Source organism: Mauremys mutica, chromosome 6 (assembly GCF_020497125.1).
Source record: "Mauremys mutica isolate MM-2020 ecotype Southern chromosome 6, ASM2049712v1, whole genome shotgun sequence".
NCBI lineage: Eukaryota > Metazoa > Chordata > Testudines > Geoemydidae > Mauremys > Mauremys mutica.
Window position 1 is genome coordinate 126,335,493 of NC_059077.1, and position 25,218 is coordinate 126,360,710.

Here is a 25,218-nt window from a genome sequence, read left to right on the forward strand (position 1 = left end):
CATTAGAGTGATCAGAGTGCGGGGCTGCCCTGTTTGCGCCCTGCACTCTCTCACAGGGCCCCTTTGTTTACTCTCACATTTATTAGAGGCCACCATTTTCTCTGCTTCTCACCTGCAATGCACTGCAGCTGCCAGGCAGCACTTCCTCTTGTTCTAGTGACTCCCTCCGGCTTTAAGACTCAAGACTGCACGACTGCAACAAAACTGGAAGAAAAATGAAAGCAAAGAGGCAGATTTTCAAAAGAGATCAGCTTCTACGTAGGCAGCTGAATGAAGCACTCAGTGCCCGGCTGTTCCCACTGAGAACAAAGGAAGCTGTTGCACGCGCCGCAATTTTGCAAATCTTTCCCCCACCCAATAAAGACAAAAAATAAAAAATCTGCCCCTACATGGGATGCAACAATTTCCCAGATAATAGAAAAATGGGATTTATTAAAGCGAGAGCTAGAGAGAGATGCACTTTGTTGACGTGGGTCCACTGGCAAATGACTTCAATTGCAACAGAGTTAGACCAATGCTGACCACTTTTGAAAACACTAACGTCCAGTCTGAGGCCCCTCTCTCACAAGCATTTATGGACATGCTTAATTTGACACAGATGAGTAGTCCCTGGCCTTATCTCTATTTGAGCATTTTGCCACTGCAATTATGCCAACAGAGCTATACTGGTATAATATGCCTTAGCCAGTATAACTGCATCTATACTAAGGCCCGGTCTACACTAGAAAATTAGGTCGGTATAACTATGTCAGCTCAGGGGTGTGAAACATCCGACCCCCTGAGCAACACAGTTAAACTGACCTAATCCCTGGTGTAGACAGTGCTCGGTCAACGGGAGGTCTGGTTGGAGTACCTGTACCGATGGCAGAACCTCTCCTGTAGGCGTAGTGTCTTCACTGAAGCGCTCCAGCTGCAGTGCTGAAGCTGTGCCACTGCAGTGTTTTAAGCATAGATAAACTCTCCAGCTTTTACTGGCACAACTGTGTCAATTAAACACACAAAAAATCAATCCCATCTCCCACCAACACAATTATGTCAGTAAAACTTGTAAAGAGACAGCTGCCTAGCTCTCGCTAGGTTTAGTCTTCATTCTTCATTTTGTTTATACCCTGGCCATTACAGAGATGCCCTTGATGTATGAGAAGCAAAAAACTAAAGGCTTGTCAGAAAAATACAGGTTTTGAATAGAGCAGGTAGAAATTATTTTTTAGATGAAAAATGACTTTTCAACCCAAACGAGAAATTTAATGGAAAAATGTCATTTGATCAAAATTACAAAATTAAAGTATTTTTTGTTAACAATTTTACCATCACCCCCTCCTCCCCAATTTTTTTAAGGCTATAGAACCTTTTACTGTTAGTTTTAATTCCCTTTGCAAGGTCCAACTCTGCTTGGCTTTTGGCAGTTCTCACTTTATACCTACATTTTCTGACCTCCAGGAGGTAGCTTTCCTCACTGAGCCATCCCCTCTTCCATTCTATGTAGGCTTTCTGCTTCCTCTTAATCACCTGTTTAAGATGCTTGCTCATTTAGTTTGATCTGCATAACTTCCCTACAGTTTTTCCCCTTGCTTGGGATGCAGGCTCCAGATGGCTTTTGCAACTTTTACGTAACAGTAACTCCAAGCCTCCTTGGAGTTACTGTTACGTAAAATATTTTACGTAATTGTTTTAGAAAAATTGTTTTAGAAAAAAGAAACTATATTTGATTTTCCAGTTAAAATATTTTGCAAAACGTTTTTTTTAAAATGAAGAATAGCAATTATTTTTCATGGGTAATGCTGACAATCAGCACTAATTTTGGGAACGATGCAGGATGAATTTGTATAGCCCAGGTATTTTAGAACACAAATCAGTTGTAATCTCTATAGGAATGTGTGCGTGTGTGTGTGTGTGTGTGTGTGTAATAAAGAGGAGATGGGATGAAATTTTACTTTTCAGTTACAAAGGTGTAATTCCGGAATAACTCTACTGAAGTTTACTTTGGGAGTACTTGGTTAATTCAGAGTCACAATAGATAAAAAAAACAACTTGTATGCGTAAAGAGAAACACACAGTTCAGCACTTCTCAGATACAGAATAAAGTATACTGGACAGAATGGAAAATCAAATTTGCAGTTTGGAATATGGAAGCCAACAAATAAACATTATACAACAAAATAAAGGACGGGCAACTCAAAGAGGTCCTGAATTAAACACCATTGATAGCGTTGATACCATGTGGAACTAAAAACAGACATATCTGATAACATTCTTCCCTATCCTCACACCTCCTTCCATTTTTCACAGCAACACAAACTGATTTATAGTAATCTGATGTTGTCTTTTGGTAAATTGATCCATGTTCTTCTAGCCTCTGTATCTTACAGATAATAGCACGTGATTTAAAAATGGACTCTGAGAACAAAGATATGGCCATGATATGGATCAGCAAAATGCAAGAAGGTTTGATCTGTTCCCATCTCAACTACACCCACACACTATGGGACCATAGGTTATTTTTTTACCTGCCCAGGCATGTTCTATAATAAAAAAACCTATAGCTATGCAAATTGCATTCCTGACATTTTCCAACCAAGATTACCTCAGTCCTGGATTGCTCTCATTGGTGAGAAAGTGTGACCCTGACAGAAGCTCTTCAATCAGTGAATCAGTTGCTGTTGCTAGTCATATGACTTTGTTATTGAATCCCCCTTGGTTACTGCGAATTGGCCTTTGAAGATGATCCGTCACTGGAATTTGCTACACTTGAACCTTGTCTTGCATTGGAACAGCAGCATGGCATGAAAGTTACAACGATTACTGATTAACATCTAAAGATATGATCCCCACAGTTTCTGTGTCAAAGGCTGCTACTGTAATCCCAGGGAATAATGTTACTAATCAATAATCCAGCACTTGTAAGGGCCATTGCAGCAGTAAGGGCTTTTAAAATGATCTTTTTTCTGTGTCAAATTCAGACTCCTCCAATCCTCACCCCAGCTCTTTGGTTCCATAGCCCTCTGCCCAGATGGATGTTTCACTCCATCAGGCAATCTCCTTTGCCAAGGCAATAGTTGCTTTATCACACTTTCACTGTAGGGCTCTTTATAATGATCATAAAAATGATAAACCTTTCATGTTTGGACAATGTCAGTAAATTGACTGATAATGACGAAGGTGCTGCTTTTATCATAAATGCGGGCAGATTCCTTTGAAATGCAACACGGTCTCAACAGGACAGATCATTTTAAGAGATGAAAGACGGTGTGAGCTGGACTTATGCCCTGAGCTTTTCCTCCCTCAGCACCATGGCATAGAATCATAAAAATGTAAAGCTGGAAGAGACCTCAAGAGGTCACCTCTGGTATATTGCCTCTGGGTTAACCATTGAATCAAGTGGCCCATAAAAGATGGCTGGCAAGATTCAACCACCATAAGATCCTGCAAGAATTCTGCAATTATTTCTGCTGAACAAGTGTTGAAAAAAAATACAAATTGTACTCATTGATCCTTTCTGCTTCCCCTAGGCACTTGGCTTTAGAGCTTAGGGTTGGGTAAAGGTGATAATATAGTTCAGGGATACAAATGTAGGGAAATGGCGGAGGGCCCTGCATGCTGGGCACCAGGGCAGGGCAGAATGCGGCAGGTGCTAGCACAGTGGGGCTCTGGTTTGTGATTGCGGCCCTAGGTTTATACAAATAAATCATGATCATCAGGTCCTGGAGAAAGCTCTTTATCCTCCACAACATTGTGGGCAAAGTTACGCCACGACAGGCCATAAAGCGATACCAGCCAGTAACGAATGTAAGCTCCAGGGCTCTGAAAACCATTATAGGGATGGGAAGGAAAGAACCAGGGAGGGCATACCAGCAACTGTGACAGCAGAAGGGTTTGGCTCCTTTTTCAAGGGATGACTTTTTTAACTAGGCTGAGAACCATCAGGCTGAAGGAGGCTTTTGGTGGCTGGTTCTGCATGTTTTAGGGTATTTGTTCCACTGCTTTTTCTTCCCCTCATCCTTCTAGGAAAAGGCAACCCCCTAAAATACTCCAGGATGCAAGTACTACTCTCAAGTAGCACCCAGCTTATTTGAAAAATTGTCACTTGCAAATTTCATCACATGTACCTTGCTGCCTTTTTGAAAATACACTGCACTGCTACAGGCATCAGAAAGGAGAAAATTTCTTAGCGCCTCCATATTACTCCCTCTTTTTTCCACCAGTCGCACCATCTCCTGGGCTACGAATTCTATTGCTATCAGGGACAGATTTAAACAGATTTATGCTGTTTAAAAATCCAGGCTTACAAACTACCATGCATGATTCTCACTCGGAGAGGCAAGCAATGACTGGTGCATCTAAAACAGGAGTTTCATTGCAAGTGTGATGACAGCCAGACTGCAGCTTCCGACACGCTGCTGGGAGAGCAAGCTGCAGCTCTTCTGCCTGGTTCTTCTCCTCTAGCACTGCTGCTCAGCCATATCTGGAATTGCTCCATACACACAGTCACAGTGACCTGGCTCTCAGCACTTGTGGCATTAAGATGGGTCTTACATTGGTTATTTTCTCCCTCCTCAGTGACACAACGCATGATGAAACTTGCTACTATCAGTTTGTCCTGAATTCATTTGGCACAGAAAATGTGAGAGGCCAAGATGGCTTTCTACCAACCTTTTGCACCTCTCCTTAGTGTAGCCTTGATTGGCTATGGTGTCGAATAATATCAATAACCCCTTTTAAGCTCTCGTATTAGACAAGAATCTGATTTCCATGGCTACTCCAGGATTCAAAACGTTAGGGCTATCACCACCATGTGGGCTAGCATCATTGCTAGAGACTTGAGGAGAATGCAAGAAACAATGATTGCATTTAATCCAATGCACCTTTATTAAAAATTTCACCACATAGAAAGCTCCCAACTAATATAACTGTCATATAGACTGCAATGGCTGGAAAAAAACCCAGTGTCCAACACCAGTACTTCCAATTCCATCATACTCACATATCCCTATGGAATCCTGAAGAAAAGAGCATGGGGCGAGGGCGGGGCGGGGCGGGGCGAGGGCGGGGCGGGGCGGGGCGGGGGGGAGACAGGGCACTCCTGTTGAAGGTCCAGCAACCATGACCTCCAGAAAGCAATGACCTCCAACCATGCCCCAGGCATTATTTATGTAAGTTATGCGTATGTCCAAAGCTCATTAGTATCAGAGGACTGTTCGCATCAGGGCCGGCTCCAGGCACCAGTGCAGGAAACAGATGCTTGGGGCGGCCAATGGAAAGGGACGGCAGATCTGGGCCTTCGGCGGCAATTCGGCGGCGGGTCCCTCAGTCCCTCTCGGAGGGAAGGACCGGCCACCGAATTGCTGCCAAAGAATTAAGTGGTGAGGTAGAGCTGCTGACAAAGTGCTGCCGATCGCGGCTTTATCTTTTTTTTTCCTTTTCACCGCTTGGGGTGGCAAAAATGCTGGAGCCGGCCCTGGTTTGCATGATAGGCCACTTGAATAGTTCTTTTAGCTTATTAACTTTAACGTCTCCTTATCACCACAGTAACATGTTGTTATCTTAAAGAAGTCTCTAACATTTCACCTTGGCTGCCAGCAGTCATTTTGTGGTGTCTACTGATCTCTTATAGACATTACTATCCAAACTCAGCAGTTACTTTTCCAAAAAATCAGCATACAAACATAGACACAAGCTTGGCAGATTTATTATTAACTTACTTCGGCTAATTTATCCTAAAGCCTAATTTGGCTAAGCTAAATATTTTACAGGTCTAAGCCTGTAGGTTTCATAGAATCATAGAAGATTAGGGTTGAAAGAGACCTCAGGAGGTCATCTAGTCCAACCCCCTGCTCAAAGCAGGACCAACATCAACTAAATCATTTCTTGTATCAGAGGGGTAGCCGTGTTAGTCTGGTTCTGTAGAAGCAGCAAAGAATCCTGTGGCACCTTATAGACTAACAGACGTTTTGCAGCATGAGCTTTCGTGGGTGAATACCCACTTCTTCGGATGCAAGTAGTGGAAATTTCCAGGGGCAGGTTTATATATGCAAGCAAGAAGCAAGCTAGAGATAACGAGGTTAGTTCAATCAGGGAGGATGAGGCCCTGTTCTAGCAGTTGAGTGAAAACCAAGAGAGGAGAAACTGGTTCTGTAATTGGCAAGCCATTCACAGTCTTTGTTTAATCCTGAGCTGATGGTGTCAAATTTGCAGATGAACTGGAGCTCAGCAGTTTCTCTTTGAAGTCTGGTCCTGAAGTTTTTTTGCTGCAGGATGGCCACCTTAAGATCTGCTATTGAGTGGCCAGGGAGGTTGAAGTGCTCTCCTACAGGTTTTTGTATATTGTCATTCCTAATATCTGATTTGTGTCCATTTATCCTTTTCCTCAGAGACTGTCCAGTTTGGCCGATGTACATAGCAGAGGGGCATTGCTGGCATATGATGGCATATATAACATTGGTGGACGTGCAGGTGAATGAACCGGTGATGGTGTGGCTGATCTGGTCCACCATCACAGGACCTAACCAGATCAGCCACACCATCACCAGTTCATTCACCTGCACGTCTATAAGGTGCCACAGGATTCTTTGCTGCTAAATCATTTCTTGCATTTCAGCTTTAAGCCTCAAATATCCAGCTCTTAGAATAGATGAATCTATTAGTTACAAGCTACATTATATTAGAGTCAGGTGTGTGTGGGGAGGGGGGCTGTCCAGGCTTTGATATAAGTTAGAGCAGACTCAGGGTTGCTCTAAATTATATTTAGCTGCCAGAATGACTCTTTGGGGCCATAGCCAGCCGAGAATAGTCACAGCCCAGCAGTAATTCAGCTATGCTGGGTGCTGTACAGACATCAAATTAAAGTCAATCCAAAGCTCAAAGAGATGGTAATGTAAATAGGGACAAGACAAGATAGGGTGCATAGGTGCTGGAACTAAGGGTGCTGCCTCACCCCCTGGATTGAAGTGGTTTCCATTATCTACAGGGTTTACAGTTTGGTTCAATAACTGTCAGTACCTCCACTATACAAATTGTTCCAGTACCCCAATAGGGTGGTGTAGAGCACTATGGAAGGGGTGACAAGACTCATAATGGGAGATAGGGAGGGAGTTATCTTACCACTGACATGTGGTCCAGAGCCAGGCGCTGTAGTCACTGCTCCTTCAAGGGAGAGTGGGCAGGGGGAGTATTGACCCATATAGGGTGGGTGAGAGGGGGTTCAAATAGCCAGTATGTAAAGCATGGCTGGGGCTGGTTCTAGTCTGTGGTCATTTGGGAAAGGCAGGGTAAAGTAGCACGTGCAAGGTTAGAACCTCTCTGGCCTGAAGGTATATGGTGGGAGAGGGGAGAAGGACTCGGGGGACCTTACCTTGCAAACCCAGTGGGCCCGGGGGAAGCAATTGCTCCATCTATAGCACCTCCTTGTGTTTGAAATTTGGCACGAAATAGTCCTGGGTTAAGAGAGGCAACTTTTACTGTCCCCCTGAAAATCCACTTCAACACAGCAGAGTTATAAGCTGCAGGTCACTGCCACTTGAAGCTGTGCATTAGCAGATCCTTTTAGGGAAACGGAAAACAAAACACCTGCAGCAGGGAGTCTAAGAGCCTGGCTCAACTGACTCGGGCTTGCAGGGCTCTTGCTATGAGCTCCAGTCAGAGCAGGAACATCAACACTGGTAATTGTAGCCATTTAGCGTAATCCCGTGCCAGCTGAGCCGGGCTCCCAGACTTGCTGCCTTTTTTTTCCCTTTAATTTTGCAGTAGACGTTCCCTTAGAGGCTGTCTCTGAACGTTCCATCTGCCCTGGCCATGCTCCCTTGCCCAACTGAGCCTCCTGAAGCAGCCACACATAACTGACCTTCACAGGACACAGCCAAAAGAGTGGATTATCCCTGTACTGCTCCAAATAACCTCTGGTCTAGGGGAAAATGCATTGAGCTTCTAGGCAGGTAGATTTGCATGTTCAAATCTTATCTTGTCTAATGGTGGGTGTTAATAACAGCGTGTTCTTTCCAACTGTTTTTATTGTCTGTGGGCTCAGGCCCCTAATTCAGCAAGGTGACAAGGATTAACCCACACGTGTTCCAAAAAGGAGTAACAAAGGCTGCACAAAGTCACTTTGGGCACAAGTGGGAATAGAACCCAAGTTTTATCCACTTACTCACACTATCAGGCAAAACCTGCTAGATCTATGTACCTAGGCAGGCTGGCTATAAAGCAGGATAAATCCGGCATATGTAACCCACTGTTTAATTGTATCCCCTTGTAGAGGCTAGTCTATAGACCAGGGGTGGGCAAACTTTTTGGCCTGAGGGCCACACTGGGGTTCCGAAACTGTATGGAGGGCCAGGTAGGGAAGGCTGTACCTCCCGAAACAGCCTGGCCCCGCCCCCATCCGTCCCCTCCCAATTCCCACCCCCCGACTGCCCCCCTCAGAACCTCCAACCCATCCAACTCCCCCTGCTCCTTGTCCCCTGACTGCCCCCTCCCGGGACCCCCACCCCTAACCACCCCCAGGGCTCCACCCCCCATCCAACCCCCCCTGCTCCCTGTCCCGACTGCCCCGACCCCTATCCATACTCCCGCCCCCAGACAGGCCCCCCGGGACTCCCACACCTATCCAACCCCCCCATTCCCTGTCCCCTGAGAGCCACCCCCCAGAACCTCTGCCCCATTCAACCACCCCCTGTTCCCTGTCCACTGACTGCCCTGACCCCTATCCATACCCTTGCCCCCAGACAGCCCCCCCGGGACTCCCACACCTATCCAACTCCCCCTGCTCCTTGTCCCCTGACCATCTCCACCCCCTGAACCTCCACCCCATCCAACTGCCCCCTGCTCCCTGTCCCCTGACTGCCCCCCAGGACCCTCTGCCTCCCTCCTCACCCCCTTACCATGCCGCTCAGAGAAGCAGGAGCTCGCAGCCCCACCGCCTGGCCAGAGCCAGCCATGCTGCCATGTTGCCCAGCAGGAGCAGCGGGCCAGAGCGTGGGCTGAGAGCTCAAGGGCTGGGCAGGATGGTCCCGTGGGCCGGATGTGGCCCGGGGCTGTAGTTTGCCCACCTCTGCTATAGAAGGTAACTGCTTATACCACTGCAGGCTGGTAAAGTTAGTCCTTTAGCTCAAGTTGGAGCAATCTGTGCTAAAAGTTAGTGTTCAAACCCGAGTGATGAACCAGGGAGGAAGAGTTGTTACAGTTGCACATGAGTGAACTTGTATTTTTTTTTAAAAAAACCCAACAACCTAGGAAATGCCATACAAAGCGCTAAGAGAATGGTAAGGTTAAAGTCAAGCACTCAAGACAGGGAACATCTGAAGCATGTGTCCATGTAACCTTAATTCAGCCCTATTGTGCTTGTGCAGTATGACCACATGCTATTTATTTTTCCCTCGACAGGCCCCTGCCTCATTCAGTAGAGAGCACTGTCCATCCTACGCAAAGTAACTCAATGCAGCTCAATTAGACTCCACGTCTTTCCTGCTGGAGTTCTAGCGTTAACTTGCAGCAGTTACATTTCAATGCACCATTGTAACAAATTGTAGAGTTTGGAAATAGGTTTCAATAGAAAACAAGTTGTCAAGATGAAGCCCTTTAAAATATGTTGTGCTGCTCAGAATAAATCTATCACTATTAGGTACAGCATGATATCTGTGAGTGTTCTGTTCTGGGGGTGTCTGCTAAATTTAGATCTAGAAACCCCCCCCAGGACATAAGATTTGTCAGTATGCTGGAAATAGGAGCGAGAAGGAGAGTTGAAATGAGATGGGGGAGATTTCAGGATGCCAAACAACTGGCTTATGTAACTGTTCAGCAATTCTGCCTGGTTTCCACTCCACACTGGTATAAAGTGCCAAACTCCATGCAGCCAATCACTTTCCAGGACTTCTACTGGTTACTCCAGCGAGCGCTGTAAACCAGTGTCCCCGGACATGTGTTAGCATTATGTTATATTGAAACACTTCCTGATGTCCAGACAAGGATAATTTAAAAAAAAAACAAAAACCCAAAACTACATACACACAGATGCAACATGAAAACATCCACTACTCGCCAACATTTAACTTGAGAGCCGTAATTAATGTTGAATTTACTTTAAATGGAGACTAATGGCTGAGGTAAAACTGGAGTGGTGAATAGAAACATGGTTTAAGATGAGGACAGATGGAAAGTTTTCAAGCTGGAAAGGGTTTAAGAGCAGAGTACCCCAGGGGTCAGATTTAGGACATCTGTTGTTCATAATGTGGGTCTATTTATAAAAATAAATTACTTGGAGAAGGGTGTTGAAAACTTAGGCAACATTCTGCTCATAGTTCCGTTTGTGTAAATCCGAAGTAATTCTGCTGGCTTCAGTGGAGATAGTTCAGATTTACACGGGCGTAATTTGAGAGAGGGATTTGGCTTGAGACCTCTGAATTTTCAGATGACGCAAAAATTGGAGGGTGAGCAAATAATTAGACACAATGTAACCAGCTTCCAAGGGATTTGGGCTATTGAAATGCTGGGGCCAGCAGATGGCAAATCCAGTTCATTGTCAAAATGATAAAATAATTAACCTAGGGAATATCTGCTAAACGGAACAGCCGTCCAATAGCAACTAGGAAAGGGACTGAAACCAACAGCTACACTACATATAGACAAACAAAATGCTACACTAAATCGTATTAGCGGAGAAAGACTATAAAACAAGAGAGACAAGACCTTTTCTACATAAGGAACTGGTTAGGCAGGCTCATTTTAATGTATTGTCTCCAGATCTTGTCATCAGAGCATGGGGAGACCATCATAGTATTCCTTCTGCCTTAGAGAGAGAGAGACATTAGGCAAAAAATAAATTGCTACCAGGCCTGGGAAATTATAGATGAGGACAATGTAAATCAGGGAGGAGAGGCAGAGGGTGAAATTTTGACCCCCATTGACATTAATGGGCGTTTTGCCACTGATTTAAATGAAGCCAGAATTTGCACAGAATCCAGGACACTTCCGGTGGGAGGGGTGAAATTGCTTTATTTTCTGTGGATGAAGCCATGATCTTATATATTAATACGTGAAAGCAATACAAGGCCCTCATTCTCTGTGTAGGCACAAAGCTCTGGCCACGTGGAACTCATCGCTACAGCTGGGTGAATAATTGATTTTCTGGTTTTTGTGGCATTTCCAAAAAAATGGGGATGTGGGGATTTTGGGTTGAGTTGAACCAAATCTGAATTCTTGGTGAATCAAAGGGTCCATTTGGGGTTTGTGCCAGACTGAGGATTTGAACCTGCATCTTCCACATCCCATGCGAGCACCCTGAACACTGGGCTCAAAATTATAGGGAGAGCTGGGGCAGCAGCTGCATCATCTCCTCTGGCCATTTTGTGAATGGCTGAAACTACACATGTCAAATTCGTGACTAGTTTTGGGTTGACTGAAACTGCATTTTTTGGCAAATAAATTATTTCTTTCAAAAAAATTTCATCCAGCTCTATTCATGGCAGGATTAGGGCCTATGATTAGGGTGACCAGATGTCCCAATTTTATAGGGACAGTCCCGATATTTGGGGCTTTGTCTTATGTAGGCACCTATTACCCCCCACCCCCTGTCCCGATTTTTCACACTTGCTTTCTGGTCACCCTACCTATGATACAAAGAAGGACATTTACAAATATTGGTTAGTTAATTAAATTGGACTGTTTTAGCTACTACACAACTAAGTTCTATGGGAAACTCTCAAAATCCCACAAATGGCGCAGGGTCCCTTAATCTGTGGCTGATGAGACTGTAGATTTCCATGGGAAAGTGTACCTGTTTCATGAGTGCAGGAACTCAGACAGTGATTATATGAGCATTAGCAAGGAAATACACCTTAAAAGGCTACGATTTGCCCATCCAGACTAACCTCAATCCCCAAAATCTAATTGCCCAAGGGGGGAAGTTCTTACCCCTCTCATCTCCTTTGCAAAATTAAAATTAAAAGGAGCCTTGCACTGTAGTCAGAGGGTCACTAAAATCAGATTCCATCAGTTAAAGTTGGGGGGAGCCCAGGCACGCCACCAGTCTTCTTCCTTTGAACCAGAGGTTGTTAGTGTAGCTACAGATTCTTATCATGAAAAGAAGGGGACTTGCTCAGCCAGGTCCCAAATCATTGAGGACTTTATAAGCTTAAGCTCCACCAGAAAGTTTATAGTGCAGTTTATTACCTATATCACTCTATCCTAAGTGCTTAGATAATAGAGTGATGGGTATTCTAAAAAATCAAGCTAGATCTAAGTGAGAGGCACAGCGCAAAAAGCTTAGGAAGCATGCAACCACACTCTGCATACACTTACATTTCCAAATACTTTTACAGAGTTGCCTCATGCAGAACACATTATTTAATTTAAGGACATAGTAACTTTTTAAAAAACAACAACTGCTCCATCCACTGCTCTGGGTGCTTATACAATAAAACACATCTATCAACATTACCAATTTAATCATATTCTCAAGAGTTCCTTCTTACACAGTTAGACACTCAAAACAAACAGAAACCACTCTCCTTAGCTTTCTTACCCCATTTATAACGTCTTCCCATTTCCACCTCCACCCTTAAAAGCCAGGGAGTAGCAAACTCAGGCTTTGTCAGCCTACGTGAGCAGATAAGTGCCAGAGTTGCAGACCCCTTACTGTGAACACCTTCCCTTAATCCAGGGGAGGGGGAGTTAGCTCAAACACCTTTGCTGATCTATCACAGGAGAAGAAAATGGGCCTCCCAGGTGTTAGGTCCTTCACTATTTAGGATTCTACAAATCAACAGCTTGAATTTTACCTGGAAACAAAAAACAGGAAGATAGGGATGCACAGATGTAACATTTTGCCAGCAAGCTACCTCCCTAAGCAAGAAAACAGCTGCATTCTGAACTCGCTGTAGTTCTTCCAAATGATCTTTGCATATAGCCCCTTGTAAAGTGCATTGCAACAATCCCGTCTGAAGGTGTGAAAGGTATGGATAACTTGAGAGAGACCCATGCCCAGAAGAAGACTTCAAGGAGTTCTGGTCAAACACAGATGAGAAAAGCAGTCTTAGGATCAGCTGCTCCCTGGTCATTCAGAACAATGGAGGATCAATAAGATCTACCAATTGTGGACCCCCTCATTTGGGGCCGGGTATCACCACTGCCATTTCTTCCACTTGCTTTCCCCGTGTTACCAACATTATCCCAGCATTACATGGGTTGAGTCTGAGCCAGCGACGCATTATCCAAGAGCTTGCATCTGTCAAGCAATGAGTGAGTGGCACAGCTGCAGGAGCTGAGTCAGATGAGATGGGGATAAAGAGCTGTGTGTTGCACATGTACTGAAGGCACTGCAGGCCTTCTCATTAACCCGAATGAGATCATATACAGATCAAACAGGAGAAATAACAAGCCCTGTAGTAGCGCTCATGAGAACTCCTTTGGGACAAGCAAGCAATTACCAATTCCTACCCCTGGGACATCTTGGGCAGAATGGAATGGGACCATACAGGTCTATCTACCCCTCCTAGGCACTGCACACGTATCACCAAGACCTTGTCATGACTAATACTACCCAAGGCAGCTGACAGATTGGAAAGAATCATCATGGACCCTCCATCCATTACCAGGGGAAGCTCATCTACCCATGCAACTTGTGAAGCTTCTGTACCATTCCTAGCCCAGAAACCAGAGTGAGTGGAGTCCAGCTAATCTTGTTTGGTGCCTCTAAGTGCTGTTATAATATAAGTAACAAGCATAATAAAAGGAGGTTTAAGATTATTTTTTAAATGGGAGGTATGTTGGGCCAGACACCCTTTCCCTGTTCCTAAATCTATGCTCATGTTAATTAACTCGTTCCATGAAATCTTATATAAATTAGAGATGGAAACAACCTGTCATTGTAGGTTGTCTAGTATCCATTGCCCGGGGAACAATGCAGGATGATTTTGGACAGTAATTGCTGGAGCTTTGTCCAGTCTTAGTTTAAAATTTTCTATTTCTTAATAATCAGCAAATTCACTATTTATTATTATTAGATCTGGCTGGAAATTTTCCGATGGAACATTTTGCTATTGGAAAAGGCTGATTCATTGAAATGGAAACATTCTGTGGGAAGGCATCAATTTGGGCACAACTCACAAGGAACTTGTCTAGTTTCCTCCCCACCTGACTCCTTGCCAGCTAACTTGATAGGGGGCTTGGGAACCACAGCTCCCAAGCTCCGTGAAAGCCCACCGGCTGAACTGCTGGAGGGCTTGGACTCCCCAGCTCCCAGTGCTCCGGGTTCCCCAGGAACATGGGGAAGTGGGACTGGAAACATTTGAAAAATTCCATTTCAGTTCTTCCAAAATAGAATGTATTGAAAATATCCCTCCTGTGAAAAATTGTGCATATTCGACTTTTCCTTTCAATTTGGAGTGAATTTTTTACAGAAAGGTGAAATTTTCCATGGGCAGGAAATTCCAGTTCTCACTCATCTCTAACAGTTAAGTCTCCTCTCATCCATTCCTCGTTCAGTTGTTGTCTATGCCTTGTTTTAGCACTGGGGTGCCCAGGTCTGAGCACAACACTGCAGGTGCAATATCACCAGCGTGACTACTGAGGTGACCAAGTTATGACTTCACCATTCACAAGTAGTACAGCCATCCCAAACTCATGGCTATAAAAGCTTTACACCAAACTATACCATGTGCTCCAATGCAAAATCCTATTTCACTGCAAATCCTTCTCCATGGAAAAGGCCTTTCTGCCACAAGAACAGCACTCTCAGCATTGACACACCTTCTACCTAAAGCAACCAAAAAAATTAAAATAAAAAAAAACTAAAAAAAAATCATGAAGCAAATCAACCCCAAGCAGAATTTTTACCTTGAAAAGAGGAGATTAGTGCTAGAAATTCCATGAACTCTACTAGGGACTTCACTATTGCTATCAACTTTACATGCAAGGGACTCAGAGACAATGGTGATGGGCTGTGTAAAACCCTAACTTAAATTTCTCTCCTGTGTGTATGATCAAACATGCCTTACTGAAACAGTCATAATTTCATAGAGTATAAGGACAGAGGGGACCACCAGATCATTTTGCCTGACCTCCTGTATCTCACATGCCAGAAAATATCACCCAGTTACCTCTCCATTGAGCCTAATAGCTAGTATTTCACTAAGGCATATCTTCCAGAAAGGCATTTGGTTTTGATTTGAAGTCATCATGAGATGTAAATCCACTCCTTCCCTTGACAGTTTGTTCCAATGGTAACTCATCCTTGCTGTTAAAAATGTGCGCCTTATTTCTAATTTGAATTTGTCTGGCTGCACATACAGCTGTCTATGAGCAATCACATCATTTCTGAGGCAGCAGAGTAGAACACTCATGTAATTTTTATAACCATCGTCCTGATAAATATTTTTATGGAACTTTTTCTATCTAAAAATCTGACAAATGGAACTGGTGACCTTAGAAGAATTTCATCTCTTCTAACTGAAGATTACTGGCTTGCAGAAGAAACCGGTATAATTTTTTAAAAAATATTATCCCTAACAAACATGTAAGGGCACCTGAATGGCTGCAGTCCACTAAAAATGAGTGATGACTTCTTGGTGATCTCTGACAGAAACGTTACACTTTGAATCTGGAGTTAGCTCTTTGGCCTGTAATGAATGAGTGCACAACATTTCAAGATTTTAGCTCAGTGGGAATTAATAGAGTCAGTCAGTGAGTGATCTGTTGCTAGGACATGAGTTACATGAGTCAGTGAGTGATCTGTTGCTAGGACATGAGTTACATGAGTTACATACTGCAGTTAATAGATACTGGTTTCACTACACGTCTTTTGTAAATTGCAGTTTAAAGAGCCACTGACCATATGCCAACAAATGTGAAAGCAATTGTCATACAGATTTACAGTTTCCTTCACATTTTTACCAGAGAAGTACCCAAGTCTGAGTTTCTCTTGTTAGGTTGGAATTCAGTACCAGCAACTTCCGTGTTATAAATGACAAGCAGTGAATTTTGCCGTTAAAGTGGTATTTTCACATCTCCGTCAAGCCTTGTAAGTTTTTCCCTGTGTCAGACACAAAATGCCTAGTAGGAAGTAATAGATGACAGATGCTTCTTCTCTCAATTATGTCTCATATGTAGCAACGTTCCTTCAAATACTTTCACTTTGAGGAAGAAGGGTGGTTGCCCTTCATGAGGCACTGGTCTAAAAGTTCAGCTTTTTTTTTTTTTTAAGGTTCAGATTAGTGTTAATAGATCCAGTCAAATTATTTGTTGCAAATTTAACCCTTTTTCTGCTTGCAAAGTGTTCATGAATGGACTTCCACTTCACAAGACTAGTAGTTATTTACTATTATTTACACAAACAGTTTATCTGATGGGCTTTTCTCTGAACTATATCTATTTATTACATATGGTTACCTAAATTACACAGTGATAGTTCTGCTTCCTAATTGGATTACTGAAGCTTTTTAAATCAATAAAACAACAATGAATAGCAAATAGTAAGTAATGAATACTCTTATTCATGGAAACTATACCAATGTTTGTAGTCAAATCTAGGTATTTCTACAGAGAGCCAGCTATTCCCCAAGGACTGGTGAGACTAAACACTCATTCACCCAAATAGCAAGGGGCAGGAAAATGGTCAAATGGAATAACCCTTCCAACCTTGATGTTAATCATTATTACACCAGCTGTACATTTAAGAGTTGTCACCTGTCAGAACAGATGGATTTATGTGGATTTTCATTGTGCATCTCTGATGCCACAGACAGTAGAGATTGCGCCAGCTTTCCTCTCTCTTTCAAAGAATGGTGGAGATGTTCATTATTGAAGGGAATTCACCAAAACACTCACCACCCACAGATTGGCTAGACAGTGAATTTTCTTGTGGACCACCCAAGAAATAAATTTCTTCAGCGGTATCTCCTGGGGAATTGATTTTAGGCAGGACACCCACGTTTGTTTCATTTTCCATCATTGTTTGAGACAAGTCTGACAAACCCCTGCAAAGCAGCTAGCCTCAGACCTCTCAAATGTTTCCTCACAGGTCCGAAGGCTAATCAAAGAGTGGTTCTTTGTAGCAAGATAATTCAATTTCCACAGATTCCTTGCGGCTGAGTGCTTGCTTTCAAGTTAGAGGGAGGGGAGCACCAGGAGGAAAAGATTTTTTTGCAATGTAAAAAGAGTCAAGAGAACTGGCAACACAGCCGGCCAGGGCTGGACACCACCCTAGGAGCCAGTCAGAAGCCAGGGAAAGGGAACGAACAGAATGGTTTGGTGTCTAGAGGCCTTAGGTGGAGATCAGCAGCAGCAGGAGGACTAGTTTCAGAGGGATTAGAAGGCTTTTCATTTTTAACTCTCTAGCCAAGGAAGGGGGACAAACAGACTTTTAGCAGTATTGCACCTGACCAGTTCTACATCCACATTTGAATGTCAGTAACAGAGGAAAAAGATTAAACAAAATTTGCTTCCTCTACAAATGATGCAAAGCCAACTCCCTGCATTCACTGGACAATTGTAGTTCAAACAAATCTACTACACTTCCTCTCTGTGTTGCACATGACCATCATGGTGGTGTCTGTACGCTCTGCAATGAACAGTGGCTGAGAACACTTCAAGTGCATAGTCAAGCCCCCCTCAGGCCTTGAAATGTCTGCCCATTTGGTGTTCTACGTGGCTGTGCACCAGGCGTTTAATTCTCTTCCTTTCATATTGTTTTGATCTGCCATTCTCGAAGTCAGTCCAATTGTCGTCCTTCTATACAATGAAGGCTATTTTAAAACTTCTGCTACAACCGCTCTTAGAGTCTCCAAATCGGCTGCCATTGTAACAGTGATTTTGTCTGCTCTATGAGCACCTCACAACCACTAGTGGAGTTTATCACCACAACACCCCAGGAGGTAGGCAACACAATCAGCCCCATTGTGCAGATAGGGGAAACTGAGGTGCAGAGCAGATTAAGTGGCTTGTCTAAAGTCACACAGGGCAGTCTGTGGAGGAGCTAGGAATTTTGCCCATCAATTGCACTAACCACGAGACTATTCATCCCACTCTGACCTCCAGCTAGTGGAACACTATCGTGTTTGTCAGAAATGGATTCCTATTGACACCCACCAGTGGGCTATGGATCAGGCCCATGCAGCGAGTAATTCACTACTGGAGCTGGGTGGACATTTTTCAGCATTTTTTCAGGGAATCAAAACTATTTGGAAATTGGGATTGGATTCGGTAAATAGCTATGGCTCCAAAAATGGAATTTTGTTTTTGAAAAAGTTGCAGTGATTAGTTTCAACCCTGGCAAAATGAAACGTTTTGACTTCTCATTTTGAAACTGAAAATGTCATCTCAGAATTTAGCTATAGCTTTAAACAAAAATGGTGGCAAACACCCCATCAACTTTCATTTTGGTTTACATTGGGGGTGTTTTTCAATCCAAAATGATTTTTTTTTCTTCCAGTTTTTTGTTCCGGTGAAGGGGGAAATGAAAAAATAACAACATTCAGTTTTGGTTCGAAACGAACCAAAAACAAATTTTTTTGGGGGGGGTTTAAAGTTCAGTCCCCAAACAATAATAATAATAATAACCCCCCCTCCCAATTATTCACTCAGCTCTACTTACAACCTGCACTAGCATCCCTGAAGGGCCTTAGGATTTTGACATTCACATCCAATGAGTCCAGTTGCTATCATCCCATGTGCATGACAAACTTCGCTTACGCTGGCCTTCCCACTGGTCATTAGAAATCCTTTCAGGAGAGCCTCCTGAGTGGCAAGCCTAGAGCCAAGGTCTTAATTAGGGTCAAGAGACAAAAGTAGAAAGCTATAAATGGGCAAGTGTAATAGCAGGTGGGAGAGGACTTCTGACTTTTAAGGGCTGGGGTAGAAAAACACCTAGAAAAATTGCTCGTTGCTATCCTCAGTCAAACAAGATTCAGCTAGGGCTCCATAATGCTCACTTGCATAGAATTCCCCCCAACTGGTGGAATTAGTGGGTGAAATTCCATAGCCTGTGCTAGACAGAAGGCCAGAGCAGATTATTAGAGGGTCCCTTCTACCCTGAAAATCTCTGCAGATGCCCCCCAACTTATGCAATTGTTCCGTTCCAGAAAGCCTTGCGTAACTTGAATTTTGTGTAAGTTGGAAACATATCTCCGTACATTACGCAAAAATTTTTGCAACTCAAAAATCCTATTTCTGGCTTATGGGACTTTTTCCGTAAGTGCGACTTTGCGTAAGTTGGGTCTTGCGTAACAGGGGGAGCATCTGTACATAAAGCTGAAACTTGCCTTTACTTTAGATGTACAGAGTTCCGCATGCATACTCCATGCTCTTCTCTAAACTTCCCCTTCCACACCTGCATGATCTCTACTTATATACATCTACCACCCAATTAAAGCACACACCAGCAGTTGCTTTGCCTTTAGCTCACTGAACTGCAGCCATTACAGAAAGCCAGGCTTTATCAGCCTGATAGAGTTCTCCGAATGTATTCGTGATGTGTCAAAGTCATGGCATTCAGTGGGTGGAGCGTACTAACCTCTTCCACAGCAGATACCAATGCTTTGGAAGCAAGAGCATTGGAGAGGAGGTAGACTGGACCCATTCTGGGGAAATGGCTTAGAGCACGGTAGTTACAGATGGAACATTTTCAGACTGGAAAGGGGTTAGCAGTGAGTTGCTCCTGCTTTGAGACTTCAACATCCACCTATCAGGAAATGAGTGACCCCGATAAGGATATTAAAAATAATCCACAGATTTGGATATTTTTATACATTGCTAAAACTGGAGACAAAATAAACATGAAGAGGACAGCTGGCCACAATTAACTCATCCCGGTGCAGCAATGGGATGTGAGCACTCTTGACGATGAAGCCACAGCCAGAATGAGCTTGGAAACAGTCTATCTTCCAATGCCGGCAGGTGGGTCCCTCCATGTCTGAGGCGCAGTGGCAAAAAACGTGTGTGAAATTTGCACTTCTGTCCCCACTCCGTGGATAAGTCAGAAAACTTTGGGCACCAGAGCTGACTTCTCAGGGAAACGGGCATTTTTCTGGGATTCTCTGCTCAGCTGCCTCCACTGATACCCTCATTTTGATCCTGGAACCAGAAGCCTCAGGCTTGTTTGTTCACGTCCTGTCCCTCACACTCAGCTGGTGCCTGAATTCTATGGCCCCTCCGTCTCTTGGGGGGTAGGGGGGGGGCTTTTGTTGCTTTGGTGGAGCCTGGCCACCAATCCCAGGCCAGCACTAGTCACATAAACTTATACACACGTGCAGATGTGTGACATTAGCGACTGTAGCTTTTCAGAGCTTATTTTCCTTCTGGTAATTTTCTGCCATTGCATCTTCCTCTCAGACGAGAAGTCTCCTAACTCTGCTGTGTTCGGCTCTCCAAAGTCTGCTCCCACTGTACCACAGGGTAGCCAATGGACTGAGAAGGCTAATTACATACATTACCTGTGTGACCTGTTTGATGCATTTAGCTAAATTCCTGATAAAGAAAATAGGAGATGGTGATGGTCAGAGATGATCTTGTTTCCAGGAAACAACTATGACTGGGCAACCAATATGTTCAATGTTGAGTGCCAAATTGCCAACACAACCCTCCTGTTTCATTCTGCACACAGCTAGTGTTCAGCCACTGGTGAGTTCAAAGAGCATGAGAAGGATGGGAGGAGCAGTAGGGAGTTTCCAGATCTTGTCAGATTGCCAGAAATGTGTCAGAACAGTTGGCCCCTGGGTGACCCAGCCACATCCCAGAAGAAAGGAAAGCTTTGAACAGCTGGCAGAAGCAGCACCGCCCATCTCACTGCAGCAGGCAGGGGGAAGCACAGATAGGAGAATCTCGCCTAATCAGATTTCTGAATGAACTGTCAAGTATAACATAAGGTGTGTGCCACATAAGACGGCTGCTTGGGGTTTTTATACACCATCGTCCACATAGAGACCCAGCCACAAACTGTGGGTAAGCTCTGCTGTACAAGTGGAAATGTACTTGTTTTCTTTCAAATGAGAATTTAAAAATGTAATTTCAGAAATGATGGACTGGGTTCACCGGCACGCTCTGACTGCACTGTGCCACTCTTGGTGTGCGAAGAAGCCACAGAAGCAGCTTCCCTGCCTGATTAAGCTGTGTTTAGGGCTGCCTTGCGTAGCCAGAGCGGCACAAAACAGCTGGAGTGTGCCAGTGAATCTGACCCTTTATGCTTTGTGGAGGAGAGGCAATATGATCATCTGAGGTACACAATAAACACAGTTACAAACAATGTTACCATTCAAAGTAGGGAAAGGTGAATTCTGAGCATTAGGCTGCTGCAAGGTTTCCCACATGGCTGGGTTCTTTACTTTGCACCATGGTTATGAGTAACAAACTTTTCATTCAGCTGTAACCCAGTCACAGATAGTACTGCTCTTGTTCTCTTTGTTAGGAACCCTTTCCCTTCGCTTCTGCTTGTGCTTTACTGAGTGGAATGCTCATAAATGGAGTATCCTCTCTGTAGGGTTTAAAATATCAATTTGCCATTTACTACCAAATACATTTTCTCAGTTATAGAAGACAAACTTTCTTGTGATATTTCAGGTGTTCACATTTCTTCCTGGGCGTAGATGAAAATCAGCAGGCCAGTTAAGAGGAAAGGTGGCCAGTAATTTGGTGCTTGTCTGGGATTCAGGAGACCCGGGTTTAATTCCCTACTCCAACTTCCTGGGCAATTTTGCCCTCTTTGTAAAATGGGAATAATACTACTTCCCTACCTTGCAGGGGGAGTTGTGAGGATAAATGCCTTAATATCAGAGTACCTCATGATCTTTAATGTAATGGAGACCATACAAGTATGTTAGATACAGGAATGCCTCTGTTTTCATTTAACTTCTATGTGAAAAACCATGGGCCAAGTTCTCTGCTGGCATAATTCCACTGTCTCGAGTGTAGCAAACTGCAGGGAGAAAACAAGTTGCAGGAGGGAAGAGGTTGGAGGAGGCACCAGGAAGTCAACCTGCATGCACATGGCTGGAATACTAGCTGCAATTGCAGTGTATCTAGGTAGTTCTTGTAATAAAGAGCCAGTTTAGTTTTACAAGCATGGCATCCTGCATGCAGGGTAATACCACAAGTGGAGTTACACCAGCAGAAAGTTGGGCCCAGGATGTCTTTGTTCCGTTCCAACATACAGAGCTGCAGGTTTTCAATTTTGTTTCCCCTCATGCTTCTAACCCACCAGGACTGAACCCCAGAAAAACCACAACAGTACAACAATGCCAGATAGCAGTCTAGTGCCGTTAGCTGTCCCCCGAAGTAACTCACATCACCATATCTAGAACACAATGGAGGAACATTAATGTCCCCAGACAGGAGAACACCAATAGTCCGTTTAGTCAGGTGTCCTGTTTACAGCAGGGGCTAATAATGGACATTTCAGAGGAAGCAGGAAAAATAGTATAGTATTGCAGCATAAGGAATGCTATTATATTGTGGCAAATGTCACTGTAACCCCATCTGGTGATCAGTTTATGCCTGAAATCAAGAGGCTAAGTAGCCTATAGGATTATTATCACAGACAATGTAATTGCAAATTGTATTCTTCTTTGTTTAGGTATCTAATCCCTTTTTGGAAATCTTACTGACACATTTGCTTCAGCATCTTGCAAGCCTAATTTAATTAGGCCTTGTGTGAAGAGAATTCCCTGTTATCCATTCCACTTTTAATTCCATCAGCCGACCTCTTCCATTATGGCAAAGGGTAAATGTATATAGGAGTGCATGGTTGGCCTTCTCTGTACCAAGAGGATCTTAAATGATTCCACCTTGGACCCCAAATTCAGTTATCTTTTTTTCTCCCAGGACCCTACATCCCAGAATCCTTTGCACCACTTTCCCCACAAGGTTTCAGAGAAAACATCCTCAGTACTTCACATAGTTCCAGGCAGAAATAGAGGCTCATTCTCTCTCACCACCCTTTTCCCAGCAGCCAGCTGAAGATCTCCTACTGCTACTGTTGTCTTTCCTTCACTGTCTCCAAGAGCAGGGAGATGGAGTGACACTCAGATCAGTGGACTGGCAGGATATTAACAGAACAATTTAAAGGGGAAAACTTTGTGATCTCCCAAAAAAGCCCCCACCAATGTCATGATCCTATTGCAGCCTAATGTAACAGTTGACTGCCACAGAGGGAATGGGAGGAGAGAGACTATTTAGCTTCCCTGCCTTCCAGCAATTTCCAAGGGTGAGGAGAAAGAGTGGAGCCCTCCTCCTCACACATGGGAAGGAGAGAGAACACAAGAACAGCCATACTGGGTCAGACCAAAGGTCCATCTAACCCAGTATCGTGTCTTCCGACAGTGGCCAATGCCAGGTGCTTCACAGGGAATGAACAGAACAGGTAATCGTCCAGTGATCCATCCTCTGTCGTCCATTCCCAGCTTCTGGCAAAACAGAGTCTAGGGACACCATCCCTGCCCATCTTGGCTAATAGCCATTGATGGACCTATCCTCCATGAACTTATCTAGTTCTTTTTTGAACCTTGTTATAGTCTTGGCCTTCACAACATCCTCTGGCAAAGAGTTCCACAGGTTGTGCCACAGGATTCTTTGCTGCTTTTACAGGTTGCCTGTGCATTGTGTGAAGAAATACTTCATTTTGTATCGTGCCCCACTTCCCCATTCTGACAGGAGGAGAGTTGTTCAGCATTTCCTGCTGGAGGGAAGGGATGTAGCTTGGGGGGCGGTGAGCAGATTTGGGGGAGGGGTGGCTACCTTACAGACAGACCTGGTCTGAACTCATTTTGAATCTTCCTTTTTGCCCTGAATTGCAACAAAGAAGTTGAAGTTTCAAAATACGCAAGTGACCTTATTGATATGTTTCAATAAGGGTGAAGTGCTCTGTTCCAACTTGATATTAGATATAAGAAAAGTCAAAGGATAAATAGAAAACAAAGCCCTTTGACACGTTCCTGGGAAGTGTTTACACTTTGTTAAATTAGTATTTTCTGGTGGGAAATGGTTCCATCACTAGATTTCCAAACAGCTGGTGCTATTGGTTTAAAGGGCGGTTACAAAGATGCCAAAGCACCATTGTAAGTCAGGGCGATTTGTGCTCCTAACTCACCAAGGCCCTTTTGAAAGTCCCACTCTTAGCTCATATTGAGCTAGGCTGAAAGGTGTGAGCCACAGGAGGTGCCACTTAGACACAGGTAAATGCTGTGAAGAAGGGAGGGCTTATGGCTTTGAGGTGAAGAAAATCTATGTGAAGTGGCACACAACCTGCCCAATGAGATAGAGTGATGCAACTCTGGTACCCAAGAGGGAAATGAACATCCAGAAGAAAGTAAACTAGCAAATGAGGAACACGGGCCATGCTAGTGATGCTTATAGGGAAAGTACCAGCATTTCATCCCCACCACACTCAAACATCACCCACAGTTATCTTGGTAAAGAAACGATTCTAAAGGAAACGTTATGAATAAAGACACCCAACCCCTCAGTATGTACCCACTGGATCGCTACCTGGAGCAATCTCCTTTTCAATGGAGGCCATGTTCATCTGTAGTGTAACCCCACTGAAGCCAAATGAGCTAACTCATCTCTGAACCTGCTGCTCAGGGGCAGATCTACAGCCGGTGTAGCACCACAGAGACAGTTCACACCAGCTAAAGATCTGCTCCTCCGTTCTCCTCTTATCTCACTCTGCTATGCCTCTCACTACCTTGTTTCTTTGTCACCCTTTTATATCCGTCTCTTTGAACAAGGGATTAAATGCATTCAATAATGCATATATATAATTACATATATGACCTTTGACAGTTTTAATCAACATATGGAATTTAAATACATAGCCATATTCCCCCATGAATTGGTAAGACTTTTACATCTGCCTTGAAATCAATATCCTGCATCAGTGACTAAATAAAATTAGCAGTGGACTGGGACTGAAGCTGAAACCTACAGTTGCCCTCCCCCATACTCCATCCTCCAGGAGGCTGTGCCATCTTGAATGGAGTGATCATGACACAGTTGTCAAGCAGCAAATTTGAAACTGCAACATCAGAGACATAGAGCTTTTGAGAAAAGTGTTTCTCCAGGTGGGTGAGATATAGATGGGCAATGCTGACCTAGGATTTCTAGCTCAGTGAATAAATGCAGAGCTCTCAGCTAGATCCCCCACTCCTGGCCTGTACCCCATCAGGGCTAGTGAGTGGCTGGGATGCTTTTGCTCTTGGTTACTGGGGTTGAACTGGTGCCAGAACTTTTTCAGCAGGTATCCCT

The 25,218-nt window shown here is 44.0% G+C and overlaps 1 long non-coding RNA gene across 2 annotated transcripts in view; it reads right to left on the minus strand.

Moving 5' to 3' along the window:
- Nucleotides 1–25,218, minus strand: part of LOC123373186 — a 54,629-nt gene that overhangs the window by 26,134 nt on the left and 3,277 nt on the right. For both annotated transcript variants that reach the window (XR_006580603.1, XR_006580604.1), the window contains exon 3: nucleotides 113–204. This is a non-coding gene — a long non-coding RNA (uncharacterized LOC123373186). The remainder of the gene's footprint in view (nucleotides 1–112; nucleotides 205–25,218) is intronic.